Here is a 19,914-nt window from a genome sequence, read left to right as displayed (position 1 = left end):
TCAGAAAGAGCCCAAAAGACGACTGAAAGAGAATTCTATAAGGGAGCGGAAAAGGGGGAAACAGCGCTTTTTAATTCACTTTACGAGACCGTTCCCTCTCTTCGAAAGGGATTTCTTTGTCTTATCGAGCCGTAATGAAATGCGAGCCGGCAAATTTCCCTAACGCTACGTGAAAATCACCGCGATCGTCCCTTTATGCGTCAACATGGCATCCCTCGTCCCATGTTACGCTTCATGCTCCCTTAACGATGATTACAATATGTGATTAACGATTAAATATTTTAATCAAGCCGAAATGAACATGCACGCGCGGCAGTTTTTTTAATAAGTAATACTTAAGAAAAAATTGTATGAAAATGTCAATAAAGTCGACTTATTAATCCGCTTTAAGTAAAATTTTACTTGTATGCAAATAATATTATGAAAAATTCTTAGGTTTAATTAATTTATTTTACCTGCCATAATATTTTTTTTTAATAATTTTGAAATATCTTTGTAAATTTAATAAAATTGTTACATGCTGCAATTTTTAAATCTTGAACATTACTTTGAATCTAAATTTTAATTTATAACAAAATCTAAAATATAATTTCTATTATAATAAAAGTTATTTGAATAATTAAAATCAAATTTTTACTTTTAATTATATATTTGTAATTGCATGTTTATTTTATTGTATATTTTTAAAGAGTATATTATTTAAAGATATAATTTTCAATTTTAAATAAAATTAAAATTTTAACAAAAAATTTTAGTTAGTATAACTTTACAATAATATATGTATATGTATATATATATATAGTGAGAGAGAGAGAGAGAGAGAGGATCTTATAAGTAGTATTTAGTTTAAAATATTCTTTTAAAAATGGATATATGTTAGATATAATGTTCTCCTTTCCCCTACCCGTGAGATAATAGTTAAAAAATATGTTTTCGTTCGACTTCTCCGAATCTCTTGCTGTAAACGCATCTATTTTAGAAGGTAGTAAAGGAAGTTTGAAGGTAAGTGCAATTTCGCCACAGCAGGGAGGAAAAGCGAGTCGCTTTAAAAATAGCTTCCGTCGGAAGTGCATTTCGATTTCCCGCAAGTTTCCGAAGTCCGATCTTAACGTTGCTTCTCCGGAGAAGGAAATGTTACTACATTTTGCTTTACGAATTTCGCCCAACAAGCCGAATGTGCTTTATATTCGTTTTTAACGGCCTCTTTTGAGCCATCAAACGTCCGTCTATCGGAAGGAAATTCAATAAAATGGTCAAAAACATGTTTTGGCAAATGTGGAGCGCAGAGGGAAAAATGTGTTCATATGGATACGCGCGCGCGCGCGCGCGCGTGCGTGTGTGTGTGTGTGCATACAACAATCTCTGTATTTTATTTACATATATAAAAGAAATAGTACTATTCTTCATTGCAGTTATTTACTCGCACCAATTATTAAAAATCAATATTTTTTCAAAAACTGATATTTACACATTTTGTATTTTGCATTTACATTGTTTCGAAACAAAAGTTGATTTCTCATGTTTAATAATTGAATATTTCGCAAAATAAGGGAATATTTGGCGTTAAATCGATAATTTTATCGTATTATACACAAAAGCATGTTCAAAATTTATCATTTTTAAATGTAATTCCACTTTTTATCAAGTTTTTTTCTTATTAAAATTTATCTATCAATATTTGAAATTTACCTCTTTTGATTCATCACAGTTCATCACTAGATAGCTTTTAAATCTATTATTCTCATCTTTCAGAAAAGTTTAAACTAAAGATAAAATTCAACTTTTTAAATCAATGTTTTCCAATAAATAAAATTAAAATTAAAATGGAATAGAATAATTTATTGAAGAAACACGTTGTAATAATTTGCAGAATTTCCGGTAATAATATTAAAAAACGACTAATATGAGTTAAATAAGTCATATTTCTGGGAAAACGAACGTGTCTTCCATCTGGTATGCTCTGCCTTTCGGAAAGTTGAAGTCCAAATGTCAAACATTTTCTTGTTAAAAAAGGGAGAAGTGGCGCGGCAACCGAAAAGATCGTTCGGATGACTTTCCGTGCAGGATGGCATTCGTCAGAAAACAGGACTTATCGCAGAGTACGATCCTATACACACTTCACCCCGTGAGGTTTGTTTTCCAGACGTGACTTAACCAAAACAAGCTCAGTAAACACCCGTTCCCGTTCGTGTTTCAGTAATACGGCACGCCGTATATGTATATTTAAAGAGGCCGTTCGAGGGGCGCGCTGTTTTTGAAATGAAATCCGAAGCTGTCGCCCGATGACAATGACGGTTGGAATTCTTAAGCAGTAGGTAGATAGATATAGCAGTATGAATATGTCATAAGTGTTTCAATCATGACACCACGTGACATAATTGTATCTTTCAACACTGATTAATACAATAGATTTTAGTGTATACGTACACACACTGTTCATATTTTCTTTAGATCATTTTTAGAGAAATAAATAAAAATTCAACGAAAAGTTTGATTCTGGAACATGAAAGTTACATAATGTCGTTTCGACTGCATCATAAGATATTTGAGATTGTCTCAGAAGGATTCCGGAAATCAAAGTCGGGTTGTGAAGGAGAGGAATTTAACGATTCTATTGTTACAGAAAAATAATAACTCGGGAACACAAGCCCACTCACTTTAATTGATTGTTTGGATCAACCGAGAGTCAGCAACAATCTCGTCGTCGACTCCATTTATAATTTATAATCCCAATGGTCCTCGACACAGGACAGCTTCTCTATCTCTCTCTTTTTCATTCTTTCTCTGGTTCGCGCATTTGCATGTAACGAGCAGCTGCCCGATGCCTACCACGAGCTGCAATCTTTTTAACGTCGAATAATAGCTTTCAACCCTTATCACAACGTTATACAAAGGATGGTGGAAATAATTCCTAACTAAAGCGCTTCGAGCCAATCGGTAAAACGTTTATCAAATGGTCTGTTTATTTCATTTTTAAAAGTCCTCGTCAACGTGTATTCTTACTTTCCAAACGGTACAAAATGTAATCTGATATATTTAGGTTTTAGAATGTATTTAGAATGTATCATAAATTGTTCTTTCATTACACGCTTTGTGAATTTACAAATAACATTTTTGTATATATAAAAGTGAAAATAGATCGATTTGTGTGTGTGTGTGTGTGTGTGTGTGAGAGAGAGAAAGAGAGAGAGAGAGAGAGAGAGAGAGAGAGAGAGAGAGAGAGAGAGAGAAAGAGAGAGAGAGAGATTATTGTAAAAAATAATGTTCAAATTTTATATTATAATAAAATAATAATTTCGATAATGTTAGCAGGACCACAATTTTTTTTAATTGGCACGGGGTACAAATTTATTTTTGGTGGTACAAAATTATTTTCAGTGGTACAAATTAGTATAAATTCAGTACTAATTGTATCTGTTTTGTTTTATTTATTTTTTTAATTTTTTCTTTTGGTCCTGCTAGCTTAATATTAAGTTAGCAGCGCCACGATTTTTTCTGAATTGCCATGGGGTACAAAATTATTTTTGGTGGTACAAAATAGTACAAAATAAGTACTAAATAATCCATTAGGTCCCATTTGATTTTGCTGATTTGGTCCTGCCAGCTTAAGAGAGCTGATATTCTTACGTGTAGTTTATCATAAGAGTTAATCAATTATGTTAACAATTGCTAATTATAAAGATTATAATTAGCTAATCGTATTTTAAAGAATAATGCGGTATATAAGAAATAAACGCATACCTATTCCTTCGAATGTCGCCGTACATATGACAAGAGCAACAGCGCGCTACGTCTGTAAAGGTCGAGCGCCGAACACTGTGTGACGATGTAAGATAACAAATTCCTTATGCCTATAAAATAATATACGTAGGTATGCCGAATATTGTTTGTAAAAAATAGTGACGCGTCCTTGTTTGTATCCTTGGTATGCGTGACGTAGGAAGACACGGCATAGGACATAGTGGGGGAAGGCAAGTGGGGGAAAAGACCGCCGCGTCGCGCAGAAAGCAGAGAGACGAAAAAATTATTATTGTTCAGCCAACGCTCGAGAGTTAACAAGTACGTATTCGACATACATATGTCATATTATTTTATAGGCATAAGGAATTTGTTATCTTACATCGTCACACAGTGTTCGGCGCTCGATCTTTACAGACGTAGCGCGCTGTTGCTCTTGTCATATGTACGGCGACATTCGAAGGAATAGGTATGCGTACTTCTTATATACCGCATTATTCTTTAAAATACGATTAGCTAATTATAATCTTTATAATTAGCAATTGTTAACATAATTGATTAACTCTTATGATTAACTACACGTAAGAATATCAGCTCTCTTGGGCTGGCAGGACTAAATCAGCAAAATCAAATGCGACCTAATGGATTATTTAGTACTTATTTTGTACTATTTTGTACCACCAAAAATAATTTTGTACCCCATGGCAATTCAGAAAAAATTGTGGTCCTGCTAACTTAATATTCAACTATCATAATAAAAACCATTAAAAAATGAAAAATAAAAATTGATCTGATTAATACAGCATTTGTACTAATTTGTACCACCGAAAATAAATTTGTACCCCGTGCCAATTAAAAAAAATTATGATCCTGCTAACTTAATATTCAACTATCGTATTAAAAACCATTAAAAAATGAAAAATAAAAATTGATCTGATTAGTACTGAATTTGTACTAAGATTACAAAAAATATACGTATTAGAACGTAAATACTTCACTCTCACGAAAACATATGTCTGCCGTTTTTGTTTTGTAAGCGTTGCTAAGTTGTCGCTGCGCAGATTTTGTATTCTGACTTAATTTAAGTAACCTTCATTAATCAAATTATTTCTACCCCGCTGTCGTGGCAGGAATATAATATTTCCGAGATAGGTTCTACCGTCAGAGAGAAAGAGAAAGAAAGAAAGAAAGAGAGAGAGAGAGAGAGAGAGAGAGAGAGAGAAAGAGGAAGAAAGACCGAGCTCTTAACGAATGAGGACGTGCATTCTTTCTCGTTTTGACGGAAATATGTGTAAACGCACGCTACGCTGTTATTTGTTCACTCTTGTCAGGCATTATCGTAATAATGCTTGCTCATTTTTTTCGGATAAAGCTTCTAGGTATTCTAGTCAAACAATAGATGCAAGTTTTAATACTTTTCCTTTTAACCAACCTCACAATCAGTTAATATCTGTGTAGTTAAGGATCTGTGTAGTCGGATTTTTAATACATCTCGTATTCTTCTGAATAAAAGAAAAGTTATATTACGAGTTACTTTTATATTTTTCTTTGCTCGTTATAAAAAAAATTTACTTTTTTCAAATTTTATTTTCAACGTTCATTATTATATTGATTTAAAGAAATATTTTTTGTAACATATATGTATATATTATCTGTATCTAAAAAAACTAACTATTTTACTTTCTAAAATTATATTAATAAAGTTTAAAACCACGTAAATTAAATACACTACAACAAAAAAAACCTTCTCTATAATTATCATTAAAAAAATTAATATTAGAATAGTTACACAAGATTGAAAGTAATTATTTTCAAATTATTAAAAGAAAATGTGTTTTCTATTAACAAAAGAAAGATTGTAATAAGAATAATGTTGCGTGAAAAAATTTAAATTTATTTGAAAAAAATCATCTCCGCTTTTACACATGTGTGTGCAGTTTTTTTCACACAAGTATTTATAAATCGTGCGCATCTCATCAAAATATCGCCTTTACGGATTGTGATTATCTTTCATCAAGTTTCCACTGTGAGCCTAGCATTTATCCAGTAACCCTTATTACCGCTAATGATTTATATGATTCACCGAATTGTTCGGTGCGCCTCGTAACGAGTCAATTTCGTCGCGCAACACTTGCGTATGTGCATTCACCGAGGGATTATCAGGGAGGGCGGCGTGCGTTATCTGAGGAATTCTACTCAACTATCTTTAATCGCGCGAATTAATCGTCCACGGCGAATATCTCGGAAACCACCCCGCGACGTTTATCGCCGCGCGAGTACGGCCGTGCGAGCGTGAGTTGACATTCCACTCGTGAGCGACCGCGCTTTTTGCGGACGCGGTGCCCGCCTTTACTCTACCGTATGCCAGGTGGAAATATCTTTTCGCGATTAGGTCGGGGGCGGTAGGCGACGTTGTCACGGCACGGCAATGGGAAACGTTATTCCTCATGTTTTCGCGATACGTTAACAGAAAACACGAGAGTTTCTAGTACATACATATTATCGCGGGGGAGGGGGGGGGGCAGCGAGCCCTTGTGGACTGCCATGTCGGACTGGGGGTGGCCTGAAACCTAATTGTTCAGATACACGCATTTCACTGCCACCGCACGGCCGCGACGCCACGCGCACACGCGCCGACCGTTAAATACATGAGTCGAATATAGGGTGGTTCAGTAGTGATGAATGAAACGCGATATATTATCCTTTATATTATAAATGTAAAACTATATTATGTATGTATGTCAAATATAATACCAACAAATTAATCATCAATATCAAAAATTACGGATATCTCATAAAGTTGTGAGATGATATCAGATACTTTATTAGATTGTACCAAAAAAACATTTCACAAATTTTTAAATATTTTCCACTATATATGTATATGTTTAATTTAAACTTTAAATATATTTAAAAAAATAATAAATTGAAAACAATAATTTATATATTCTAAAAAATTGAATAATTAATACTAGATAATAATAAATCGAAATATATGTAAGAAAATAATTTTTAAATATTTTGTATTGAGAATGTTTTGCAAGAGACCGTGTTATTTTATATTAATATTAAAATTACTTCCTTTCCTTTATGCGTTTTAATATTATCAGCGATACAAAATCACACACCATCTCTGAAAAGTACTGTAGTCGGCGCACGTCAATGACACACGCTCATTATTCTGTACACGGGGTTTCGATCGAGCTACGCGAACCAGCGAGATTGTTTTAATGAAACCATTTCCCTCTCAAACCCCCTCGGTCTTTCCTCTCTCCACTCTGCTCCCTATCCCTCGCGATGATGCAAAGGGAGAAGAATTTCCGATTGATGGCGCAGATAATGGAGCTGCCAAGATGCAAAGACCATCACGTCTGTTCGAAACGATATTCCGAATGAGAGAAGGATGAGGAGGGGACGCGGGGAGACGATGTCTCCAATTGACGGCAATTTCGCAAAAACGTGAAATTCTTTATTATCTCTGGTATTTGATTCCCCCTCGCCTCCTCTCTCTTTCTCTCTCTCTCGCTAAGTGGTTTCCGAATAGGACATGTGAAACGACACGGGGCACTCCCTCCAGGTTCATCGACCCGATTATCAGTGATTGAGACCTTCAATCCGAACCCGAATATTTCCAATCTCTCTCGATAGGACGAAGTCATTGTCTATCAATGTTTAACTTCTTGCGGGGAAAACAAACGGTGCAAAAAAACTAGTGTATGATTGTATTCACAATAACAAAAAAATTTCTGCCAAATAATTATTTCTTTTCTTTTCATAAGTAACACACGTTACTTATGGAGGACTTTTTAATAAAATAAATATATTAATATTAAGATCTAATAGAATTATATATATATATATATATATATATATATATATATATATATATATACATATATATAGATTATATATAAAATATACTTCCACAAAGACTTTCAAGGAATTACAAAATCTTTTAATTAAAATTCCAGTTTATTCTTCAATAAAATAAATGTGTTCAAATAATATATAGTTATATATATATATATATATAAATATATTTCTGTATAAATGTTGCTCACTCTTATAAAAAATTCATTTTTAATTCCTCATTTTATAAACACAATCGTTTTAAAAAGGTTAAACGTATATATTGGATAGAGAGTATGCATATCGGTGAACGGAAGTAATACGACTGGCGCTTTGACCGATGAATCTCTATGTGGATCATCATGCGCTTCGCCGCGGCAGCTAGTTGAAATTTTATCTTCGTCTGTGCGAAATTTTTTATTCTACCTGTTTTAAAATCGGGATACGATTTATTTTTCGCACAGAAGTTCACTAGAATAATCTCATAGCATAAAATCCAACATGCATATAAATGACATTTGTCACATAAAAGACAAAATAATATCTATAATGCATCAGCACGAATAAAATATTATGAAAGATTAATTCCATCAGAAATTCAGCATTAATAGATAATTCGCAACGTGACAAAAATTTATTATAAACTATTTTCATATAGCTTTTGAGAGAAATCTTTATTAGCTAAAGCTTTATACTTATGAAATATACTGCCATATAATTTTGGATGTAATTTCGCATATGAATATCGGAATGTTTGGCTTCAATGATAGATACATACTCAATAGTTACATATAGGTATACGTCAATTATTACGTCAATAGTTCCCCTTAATCATTGAGGATATACTCAGTAATTGCCCAGTATAGCAATATTAGTGCCCTTCGTCATTGAATATGTCACGAGCGATCACATGTTCCAACAGGCTTCAGTAAACATAATGTCTTAATAAACATGACATTAAAGTTAGTCTTGGTTTCAGATACTTCTCCAGTAAAAAATAATCAACCCTCACTTGCTTACGTTAAATATCGATTTTTTTTTCTATATAAATCACGTAATATATAATTTCATTAAAAAATTGGATCGCACTTGAACTACAATCATTTTTGAAACTCATAAAATATTAAAATAAAGTAATTAATCAGTCAATTATGTTCAGTGTTAAGACTTTAATCTCTCTCTCTCTCTCTCTCTCTCTCTCTCTCTCTCTCTCTCTCTCTCTCTCTCTCTCTCTCTCTCTCTCTCTCTCTCTCTCTCTCTCTCTCTCTCTCTCTCTCTCTCTCTCTCTCTCTAGCTATTTTTAAAATATTAAATTTTAATATGTAAAATAATTATCTCAATTTATTTATTTTATGTTATATAAATAAATAAATTTTAAATATTGAATTTATTATATTTCGTTTAACTTTTGTATTTATAAATCTATATTTAGTTGTTCTAAAAAGAAAGATAAATTAAGGCAAGTTAAAATTTTATTTTATATGAGTCGATGGTCTTAATCATTATTAACCTTCATTGTTAACTTTTCAATTTAATTATAATATAGATGATGGCTTAATAATTATAAAATCGGTAGCAACGTGTGTTGTATTTAGAGTGCAGTACAATTTCAGCATAGTTTTTTTTAAAATAAAACAATTGTGATAGCAATTCCAAAAACAAAATATTCAGAAAGCGAGTATGATATGATACAATTTCATAAATAAATTTATTCTGTACGAAACACATACAGTCCGATGTCGCTCGTTTTTATTAATTTATCGCAGTCGCAATATTGGAAGAATATTTCTTGTTTTAATTATGATTGAAAAATTTTATCATCGGTTTTCTTTATGTTATGAAAATATAATTGATTTTATTATTGTTTTGTACCTAGAAAGTGTTTCAATTTATATATATATGTCATCATTTTGTATAAACAGTATAATACTTTAATTTATAATAATAAATAATACGAGTAAAATTATATCTAGAAAGCTATAAAACAAACATGATTTATTTTAAAAATTAGTTGATAAGTTATATCGAAAAATGCATAATATTCATATAGTTGTATATTTTTTTTTTTAGGTATGGAAAAGGAAAAATCGATTCTCAACCTGCAGAACCACGCACGTTTTATTACAGTGCTGTTACGCTATCTCTTTCTGAAGACTTGAACTTTTGGGTAACTATGTTAAGCAAATGCTATTGTGCGTATTGCACGAGATGCTATTACATGACCCTGTAATGAACGATATACATGAACGATTCTGATGGAAGTTCATAGTTCGCAGATAGAATCTAGATGTACAATATTCGAAATAGAATTCGATTGACTCAAGTATATTTTCATTCAATCAGCGTTGTACCCCATTTACGACGTTCTTCAGTTAAGATCATTACATATATTACTTTGCGAGGGGTTGATCCCTCTAATAGCTACCACAAATTACAATCTAGATGCATTTAGACTTGTGCTAGGGAAAATTCTATGCCATTATCACATCGTGAAACAGTTCGTAATTTTGAATTTTATCATCAATATCTGTTATAAACAAATTAATAAAATTTTACACAAACTATTATAATTAATTATCATTATATATATTAACTGATCATATGAATACTAAAATATTTATAATATCCTTATCACTAATCGTACATTCGAATTTTCTTCAATCATTTAAAGCAAATAAATCAGCTAAGAAGAAATCAATAAACTAGTCAAAATAAGGTTGTTACATATTAAATGAAAATGTTATATTAATATTATTACTTAAAAAAATTGTAAATTACAGAATGTACAAAATAATTTGTTATATGATTTGAAAAGATGTTTTCTCAAAAATATGTATACGACAATTAATGATTTATCGTATATTTATTGTGTTTGGAATTTCTCACAAAAGAATGACGAGTTCCATATAGAATTTTTCTTTATAACACCTATTCGCGCGATATCGCGACGCTGATGAAGTTAGAGCGAGAAGCCGACTAGAGCAAAAGAAGACGATAAAACGAGTCGCTAGGCGGTCTTATTTGCACAACATGTATATTTAATTTACCCGTGCATATACATGTCCGTCGTTTTTCTATCCTCCAGCAACCTACCTCTCGCTCTGCCACCGCTAACCTCCCCGACGGCCCGATGCGCAAAACTTTTAGGGATTGCGCGCGTTCGCCTGAATATATTTGCATGCTCCACTTTTCTCGCGTTTTTATTCGCCGTCAGAAATTTGCGGTCCCCGAGCCGCGGCTGGCCGTCGCATTGCGAGCTCTTGGTCGTGTAAATTCGTTGTGACACCTTAAGGCCACTTTATGCGATTTTACTGTGCGATAGTCGTATCTTTTAAATCAACCGATATAAAAAAAAATAAATCATATAAATAGTATTCTTTCAGAAATGATTATTTGTACTAAAGAATGATACAAGCCTGTTTTTTACTTTTATTTACAATAAAACCATGATAAATTATTCGAAATAAAATATGTAAAAGAATTTTCAATAAGATCTTGCGCATGTAATTTTACGTGTATTGTGATATTTTATGTTGCGCAATATATCTATAAAAGAAATATACAATTATATGAATATTATGCATTTTTCGGTATAACTTATCAACTAATTTTTAATTAAAAGAAATTACGCCTGTTTCATATCTTTCTAGATGTAATTTTATTCGTGTTATTTATTTATATAAATTAAATTCAGTTTGAAGTTTTCCACCTTCAATTATTTTATCTTACTTCGTATTTTATTTTATAATTATATCATAATATTTGTTATACCTAGTTATTTATAATTATATAATTATATATTTACTTATAAATTTTATAAATATAAATTTAAAAGTAAATATAAATATAAAATTTTATTAATTTATATTTATAACAATTTTATTTTATAATTATATTTCTTTCTCGCGACTTACTTTTATCGAGTTTTGTGTATATCCAGATATAATGTTATAAAGGAACATGCTTCAACAATAAAGTAACGCTTTTATTTTTACACTGAGCAAGCATAATTACTTTTTGCATGTTGGATGCTGGCGAGCGAGTCGCTTGATAACGCGACGCATCGTCGGAGCAGCACGTTCGCGTCTTAGTTAGCCGAGTCGACGCGTGCTCGCGTTTGGTTTATTAAAAAGAAGAAACGTGATCACGAGGATTTCGCGCAAGCGGTATCGCGCTGTTTTTGCACGCGCAAGTATTTGGTTACACGCATATTGTCGGACGGCAAATGATAAGCCTGTGCATGACATTCCATCGAAGAATGGAAGAACCGTAGATAAAATGACAAACTAACACGATTTTACGATATTCGATTAAGTATAACGTGGGTGAGTACGATTAAATATATTTTAAAATGAGCTTTGTTTAATAGTAAAATAAAGTCGCGACAAGCAAGTGCAATATTATAGCTTTATTTCTGTATCTTATTAGGTTTTTTTTTTAATATTTTAAATTAATTTTTTTTCAATATTTTAGATTAAAATGTAAATCTCTCATCAGTTTTATGTAAATTACAATGTTAATATCTTCATATGGAATATAAGTTTTCTACGGGACAAAGTTTTGTTCTTCAAAATCTTCATAACAAACATAATCAAGTGAAAATTCTCGACATACATAGTTCCGCGAGAAAGACGAGGAACAATTCAATTATACGCGAACACGCGGCGCTGGATTTTCCCGCGCGGATTTCGCTCGGAAATTTCGAAAAGCTTCTTCCGCGTCCTTTATTTGTCGGTATAACGATGTTGAACGGGCCGTCGACTCGCTGCACCATGTATTCAGTTAATGAAAACATTGTCCTGTCCACACGACACATACACGGCACGACACTATACAATACTTATACAGATATTTAACGGAAATAATTATATAATTTCCGTTAAAATTGTCTATTCTTTTACTCTTCTTAATTGCAAGCTTTTGTGAGATGTACATTAAAGTGTTTTCTAATTCTTAATTAATATTTCAGTTAAATATATCAGGCAGAGTAAACGTGCGATTAATACGACAATATGATATATAAATAATAAATTTTACTCACTCATTATTGCTCCGTCGATTGCGAGATGGCCTGCTGGCGCCTCAGCCTTTTCTTCTCGGATATTACATAGTTCTCCTTTTACGTCTCAGTTATTCGTTAAAATACGACTGCGCGAACCATCCGCGACATTCCCGGACGCGCGATTACTTTGTACGGCACTCCCGCGAGATGTACTTTGTACGGCATTTCCGAGATTGAAACTAATTAAACCACGACGGATCGTCCGCGACACGTTGAAAATGAACGCGCGATTACTTTGCACGACACTCCCGCGAACGCGCGAATTACTTTGTACGACACCCCCGAGCTTCGAGCTGATCAAAATGCGAGGGATCGTTTTCGGCAGGTAATATCTGCTTTAATTTTTAATGTGTGTCACTCGGTCATCGAGTGAACTATGGCAAGAGACGAGCGAGCCGACCTTCGATCGCCTGATTTTGTCAATCAATCAGTGAGTGATTACGTCACATCTCTCGCGAGATCCTGCGCTTAGCGCGACAGCGCGGCGTGCGGCGAGGATTAGGAATAGGTCTTAAGGACGATGTCAGATGGCGTCATCGATGATTTATCGTTTAACAATCTCAAAATAATATCGTCGAGCGCTGATCGCGTAAATATATGTCCATTGCACGAGACACTTGAAAATACATATTTAATTACAGTGAGGGATATTGGGAAATCTCTCGCAACAGCTTACTAATATATCAAAGAATATTTATTATATTATTGTCTAAGATATATTGATCGAGATAAATACTTAAAATATATCATATAAATTAAAAATTAATTTATTATTATTAAACATTATTTTTAACAAATATCGAAATAATTTATAGATTTTTGAAATGCATACGTCTTAATAAAACTACAGAACACATTAAACATTTTATTTCAATTTTTCAACATTATTAAATATTCGGCTTTTTGTAAATACTTTGACAAAGAAAAAAATTAATAAAAAACAGTTAACCAAGTACCAAAAAAATATATGCACGTGAAGGAGAGGGGAGAATGATAAATTGCATTAACATACGGTAAAAGATAATCTGCAAAGTTGTTGAACAGCGTTCTCAAAGGCGAAAATCAGTATTATACGTCATGAGGGTTTGCCCGCGTGCACGTGGTTAGTTTGTCACACACGATTTCTACCGCATCGCGGTGCAACAATGCAGCAATGCCTGTATTTTGCGGAGACCGTATGTCGTACAACTTTAGAGTTGTAAAGGTTTCCTGTCTGTCTTTTGCTAACTGCTTTATCTCTCCTCATACAAAACTGTAAAACAAAATCGATTATATTGTTAAAAAAAGCAATTTTTAAAAATTAATGTTAACTCTGCGCATATAATTTTAAATTTTTCCTTTAAACTGTTGCATTTTACAGAAAATGCAGTCATCAAAAATTAAAATGTTTTAAATATATTTCTGGTTGTTGGAACATCAGGATTATACCTTAACAAAATTGTGTTTTGAAATCAATAATAAATGTTTGAAATATAAAGTATTCGAAAATCTTATAAGAATTTAAAGAGAAGAAAAAGCATTATATTTTAAATTAACGTAAAACTCTCTGATATGTGTGACTGCAATAACGTATTGTAGCTACATATTGTACTTTCCTTCGCTGATATATACATATATGTGTCAACCTATATAATATACGAGAACAAAAACGGACACACGTTCGTTGTCGAACATCGCAGCATTGTTTAAAGTCCTGCTGCGCACTATGCAAGCACTCGCGACGCGACGTTCGAATGATGCAATGCGTACACAATACATATGCGCATGTCATACACACGCAACTATCGGTAAATCATCGCGTGATAAAGCGAAAAGGTTAACACAATAATAAGAACGCCAGAATTGAACGCTGCTATTATCTGTGCGATATTAAATGTATACATCATAATTAATTTTGAGAGATATTAGGAGTAGCTCTACAAAATTTTGTATCACTTTATAATTTCTATGAGTAAATTTATTGAATTGAAATTTAAAAGAGTTACAAATATTAGGCTTGAGATATAAATATTATAATTTATAAATATTAACATTTTTGTTAGACTTTTAATGTCTTCAAAGGTGCAATTATCCAAATAATGCATTCCGCGTGAAAATGCAAACGTACCTTAACTCTCCCCCCCTCCCCACATGTCATCTGGATATAAAACGTAACACCGATCTCAAGGCAAAAACCTGTGCACTTCGCGCGTTGTGAATATTATTGCGTCAATATTTTTTAACTCTCTAAGGAGAGAGCGTATGGCAGATACGGTACCTATAACTTTTGTGCTCGGCGCGTTTATCCCGATCTAACGACTTACCTGGGGGAGCCTCTCTATTCTCAACTTGTTCTCGCGCGAGTTTCTCTCCTCGCACGTCGCTTTCTGTCGAGGTCTCTCCGTGATTCAAAAGCGACACGACTAAAGCGCTGTCAAACACGCTCTTGCACGGGTATGAGCGGGTGACGAAGCAATCTCTCTGTCGACAAACGACCGTAATCATTGTCGAAAGAGTAACAGAGAGAGGATACGGAGAGAACGAAAGAAAGAGAGAGAGAGAGAGAGAGACGATGCGAGCCGTATAACGTACGTAGGTACAACAAGAGATGCGCGGGGAAAACGATGTGGTGGTTCAGGAGTATACAGAGACACCGATAACGATGTCGTTACGTACGCACAGGCGTGACGACTGATTAGGATCGCTTGTACGTTTCTTACTAGCCCGTTACTAATCGCGGGTCAACCATGTTAGCCGCCGCAGTCTTTTGCGCATCGTTCGAAAGAACGAAAGAGCCGGTGCGTCGCGACGCAAAGGCGCCTGGAGAAATCTTCTCCGAGAGGAAAAGACGTAATCTTAAAGTAGTTACAGCATTTTGCTGAATTCGTATAATCTCTAATGATGATTTATATTCTCTAATGATAAATATGTACGCGAAAAACACTTCTATAAAATATATGGCTCATCCACATTTAAAACAAATATAAAATCTCATAACAAAATTGCTTAAAATAACATAAAATTGGAATATTTGTATTATTATATATATATATATATATATATATATAAGTTGAGAAAATAATTCTAATAAAAACACAGAGAGCTTATATAACAGAGTGAAATTTTCATAAGCGCATAAAATATAAAAATTTCAAACGCTTAAAAAAAATGTGATTCTCAAGTAAATGCATACAAATTGAATTGAAAATTTCGTAATCAATAATAATTTCCACATATTCTCTCATGCAACTCATTTTTTTCCTATATTCCTCTCTTGCGCGAAATTTAGATTTGATGAACGGGCGTAGGAGGCGCATTAGAAAAGTAATGTGTGCGCGAAGGGGCAGGTAAACCGGCGGGTTAAATATTAAAAGGCGCATGAATAAGCGCGATAGTGCTCGTATCTTAGCGCTCGGCTGCCACCCGTTGCATACATATTCATGTCTCTTTGCTCTTGCTGCGCCTCGGTGGCACCTCGAGCACCTCTTCCGTCCAGCACCCCTGTGTCCTGATCTGCTATCCTCCCTCGCTCCCTCTTCGTCCACCCACACGTACATGGTTACGTACACCTATCGTGGCCAGAAGACGATTGCCGGTAGCGGATGCTATCGCCGTGAAAACACGTGGAGCGGCTCGGAAATTTATGTCGAATTCACAGAAGTATTTTACATCGCTGAGTCACGTGCGTCCCGTTTTCTTACTTCTACTCTTTTCTTTTTTTTTTTTTTTTTTTTTTTTTTTGTTCATAGACGGTTACAGAACATCAAATATCGAAAATGTATTCTGAGCAAGAAAAATTACTCTGTAACACATCGCAACAATTGCATCGAAGAGGATTATTAATGTTCTTACTACAATGAGAATCAATTAATTAAAATTGCAAATTTATTTTAAAAATATTTATCATTAAAAATTTTATAAAGGACTTTAGATTATTTTATAGAGAATCTTTATGTAATGTCTTTTTTGTCAATTTTACTTTTTACTTCTACAAAATTCTTTAGTTTTATTTTTCTCGAGATATTACACAACTAATAAGAGATCCTCGATCTGTTCAGATAAATTTTTTGAGGTTGTTGTAATAATAGCGTGAATAAACCTGTTTGACGTTCAATAAGATGATATAAAAAACACGGGTTTTAATAATGAGTTCTCTCTCAAGCTGAACCTAGAAAGAAACGCCCCTCTTCGCGGCGATTTCGCTCACAGATATGCTCGATCTCGATCACGACGATGGTATGGGATTAGACTGATGAGATCAACGATTAGTTAATTAGACGAACATCGAGGAGGCCTTGTTTGTCTCTCTAACAATACATTGTCGTGCTTGGCGAAAGCCGCTAACGATTCTTCCGCGTCGATTTAAATACGAGATAGATCCGCGAAGAACGCGAAATCTGATCGATGATCGCGCGTGCACATTATATCCTCTTGTTCATCTGATTTATTTAAGTGTCGGACGTATATATCGCTTTATCACATTCGCTGTCAATAATACATGACGATTAAGAAATAAATGCTGATGTCAAAACTACCTCCTTCAATCGATTATTATCGCTTTGTTAATTGTGATTAAAATAAAAACTAGATGCATTTTTAATTAAGAAAAAAAACTCGACGAGACTTCAACAGTTCTGATTTCAATTATATGTAGTTGGTTGCATATTGAAATTCTGTTACGTCTTTTATTCATTATCATGAATTACTTGAAGTATTCGAAAATACGATTTATTACAGATTACATTCTCTCGTTCTTTGGAAAAAAATGATGTAATTTTGTAAAATATTCGCGATAAAATTTGCGATAATGCCTCTATGTAAACAATATTTTGTTAAAAGGTTTCTGAAATTTAGAATGCGTTACTAACAGTTTATGGTTGCTTTGATATTTTTCCGCGGAAAATAAAAAACAATCTTGGAAAATTTAACAGTATGTAAGAATATAACATTGGAAGCTTTGTTAATAAAAATCCATTTTTTTGTAAATGTTTAAACATTTCATTAAAAATTTCGTACATCATTAAATTGATTTGGATCACAAAAATAAAGAGAACAATTTTCAAATATTTCATGCAATTTTCCGACTCTGTTGATCGAAGACCGATAATAATTCCGTTCGACAAAACCCGTTTTATTCGAGCTATTATAGTATTTATATACAGAGATCGGATTAAAACAAACGATAAAAGAAAGTTCATCAAAACAAAGCAACGTTTATAAATAAACAAGCTCTCGCGTTGGATAGATCCTAGAATATTTAATACTATATTGGAAGTCCAAAAGATAGAAACCTGCCTGATGTATATTCAGTAAAATGTTCGCTCGGCAATAGCGGAATATTTTTCTGACACACCTTTCGTGAGCAAATCTTTTAAACGGGATGAAGACGTGCTAGGTTTTATGACGGCATAACCGGAACGCTGCTTCGCTGCCGGGAATAGAAAAGACATCCCAGGAATGAAAATCGTTTCGCCAGCGAATACTCACGCTCGCAATGAAGCGAAAATGTCTACCAGCGATTATGTTACTCACAATCTGTTTGCTACTGAAGCTAGCTTGACGATCCAAATGCATACATTATAATTCTAGTAGAATGCTCATTTGACTCTGCTTTAAAAGAATGTTTTCAAGAATTTCAATTTACATTTATCATTTTACATGCTATACATATATATAGTACTGTTTGAAAATCTCCTTTTCTACGCTAAAATATTTTTAAATACCAGTAAGGATTTAAATAAATTAAAGATAATAAAAAAAATTTAATTTATATATATATATATATATATATATATATATATATATACTATATATATAATATGTACCCAATATTGAAATAGCTCCGAGATATGTGTACTTTATCTTACTTTACAATGTATATAGATTTACTAACACACATTGTGGGCATAAAACTTTACTTCACAATATCTCTTTTCGCCAAGTTTATCGTTGGCGACGCAATTATTCACATGCCGTTAATTTTTACACGTATATTAATTTCTACATGCAGAGACGCCCGTGGTTTGTTTAGCAATAACGTTCGTCCCCACTTGCGTTCTGCAGAAAGTGGGATTACATTATCTTGATACACGTTTTTCGACGTGGCGTAATTAATACCCGGTGTACTCAACACGGTGGGTATTATACATATCGTCGTGTCGCGACGGATATAACGTGCCGTCGTCGTCGTCATTGGTCTCGTGTGTTCAGCTGGCCGCGCTTTCGTGAGCCTTGAAGAGTGTCATGAAACGAATGTAAAGCTCGCTGAAAAGCTCGATAGCGATAACGACGCAGGGCAAAGCGGAGCGTACCGAATCGCCTCGTACAGATTACACGCGGCTCTGTAGCACAAAATGAAAACTTTTATATATAAAAGCTTTCTTCATCATTAATTTCATATAATACAGGAGCTCTGGTTATAAAAGTAACGTCCATTTTTATGTATCACGCAATAAATTTTTAAAACGAAACCATACAATTATATAAACTTGTGGATTTTACTTTCTATAAAATATTAGTTTGAGATTCTCATATTGAAAAATAAAATCGTTATAATCTTACTGATCCAATAAAGAAAATTATGTCTATTGTATTTTCCATCTCGCTTTTTTAGATAAGATTTATAAAGAATTTAATAAGTTATTATTATTTACAATTGATTAAAAAAATTTTATTATTTACAATTGATTAAAAAAATTAATTTACTATATAAAAAATTAAATAATTGAAAATTGATAATATAGTCGTATCTCTCAATATTTACAATTCACAAAAATTTGTAAAATTTCTCTTTCTGTCTCTTTCTTTCTCAGCAGTGTAAAAACGTACATAAGTTACGAGAAAAGTACATTACGCCGCGACATGGATCGATCTCGACATCGAATGTAAAACTGCAATTAATAATCTGATTCTCGTCGTGTACGTCATTTGAAAAAGACAAAAAAAGGAGAACAGGAAATTATCAAATCCGCGATGCATTCGCGATTCTGGGCAATGATTGATTGCCGGTGTCGTACGGCGCCGCAGAATGCACAAGATCGCGCGGCGGCAACTCCTGTGCAAAAAAGAACTTGCATGCAAATTTTCCGGACGAGCGAGTGAACGAGGGTGATCGCGAAGTGCATGTAATTCTCCTGGAATTCCGATTAAAACGACACAGTTTTATCCCGTACGGACGAAATTGGCTGGTGGATTTTGATTGCCGATTCGATTGGCGACCACGTGCCTTTTATTATAATTACAGTTGGCACGGAATCGTCATTCGACGAGAACACGAGAAAGTAGTA

General features: G+C 33.4%; 1 protein-coding gene and 2 long non-coding RNA genes across 4 annotated transcripts in view; 1 reads left to right on the top strand and 2 right to left on the bottom strand.

Annotated features, from left to right (window-relative positions):
• The window catches only part of LOC140666492 (uncharacterized), a 113,757-nt gene extending 100,378 nt beyond the window's left edge, over positions 1 to 13,379 (bottom strand). The window contains exon 1 of the long non-coding RNA XR_012046763.1: positions 12,629 to 13,379. This is a non-coding gene — a long non-coding RNA (uncharacterized lncRNA). The remainder of the gene's footprint in view (positions 1 to 12,628) is intronic.
• The window catches only part of LOC140666485 (latrophilin Cirl), a 418,870-nt gene that overhangs the window by 51,472 nt on the left and 347,484 nt on the right, over positions 1 to 19,914 (top strand). Inside the window, exon 1 of one of the 2 annotated variants that reach the window (XM_072893727.1) lies at positions 9,665 to 9,754. The exons of the other annotated variant lie outside the window; for it this stretch is intronic. The gene's annotated coding sequence lies outside the window, so the exon portion shown is untranslated. Of the gene's footprint in view, positions 1 to 9,664; positions 9,755 to 19,914 lie in introns of those variants that run through there. 2 annotated transcript variants of the gene reach the window in all.
• LOC140666494 (uncharacterized) overlaps positions 13,639 to 19,914 on the bottom strand; it is a 37,493-nt gene continuing 31,217 nt past the window's right edge. The window contains exon 3 of the long non-coding RNA XR_012046765.1: positions 13,639 to 13,901. This is a non-coding gene — a long non-coding RNA (uncharacterized lncRNA). The remainder of the gene's footprint in view (positions 13,902 to 19,914) is intronic.

The sequence above is a fragment of the Anoplolepis gracilipes genome, chromosome 6, assembly GCF_047496725.1.
Source record: "Anoplolepis gracilipes chromosome 6, ASM4749672v1, whole genome shotgun sequence".
NCBI classification, from domain to species: Eukaryota; Metazoa; Arthropoda; class Insecta; order Hymenoptera; family Formicidae; genus Anoplolepis; species Anoplolepis gracilipes.
This window is presented reverse-complemented; position numbering and strand designations above follow the sequence as displayed.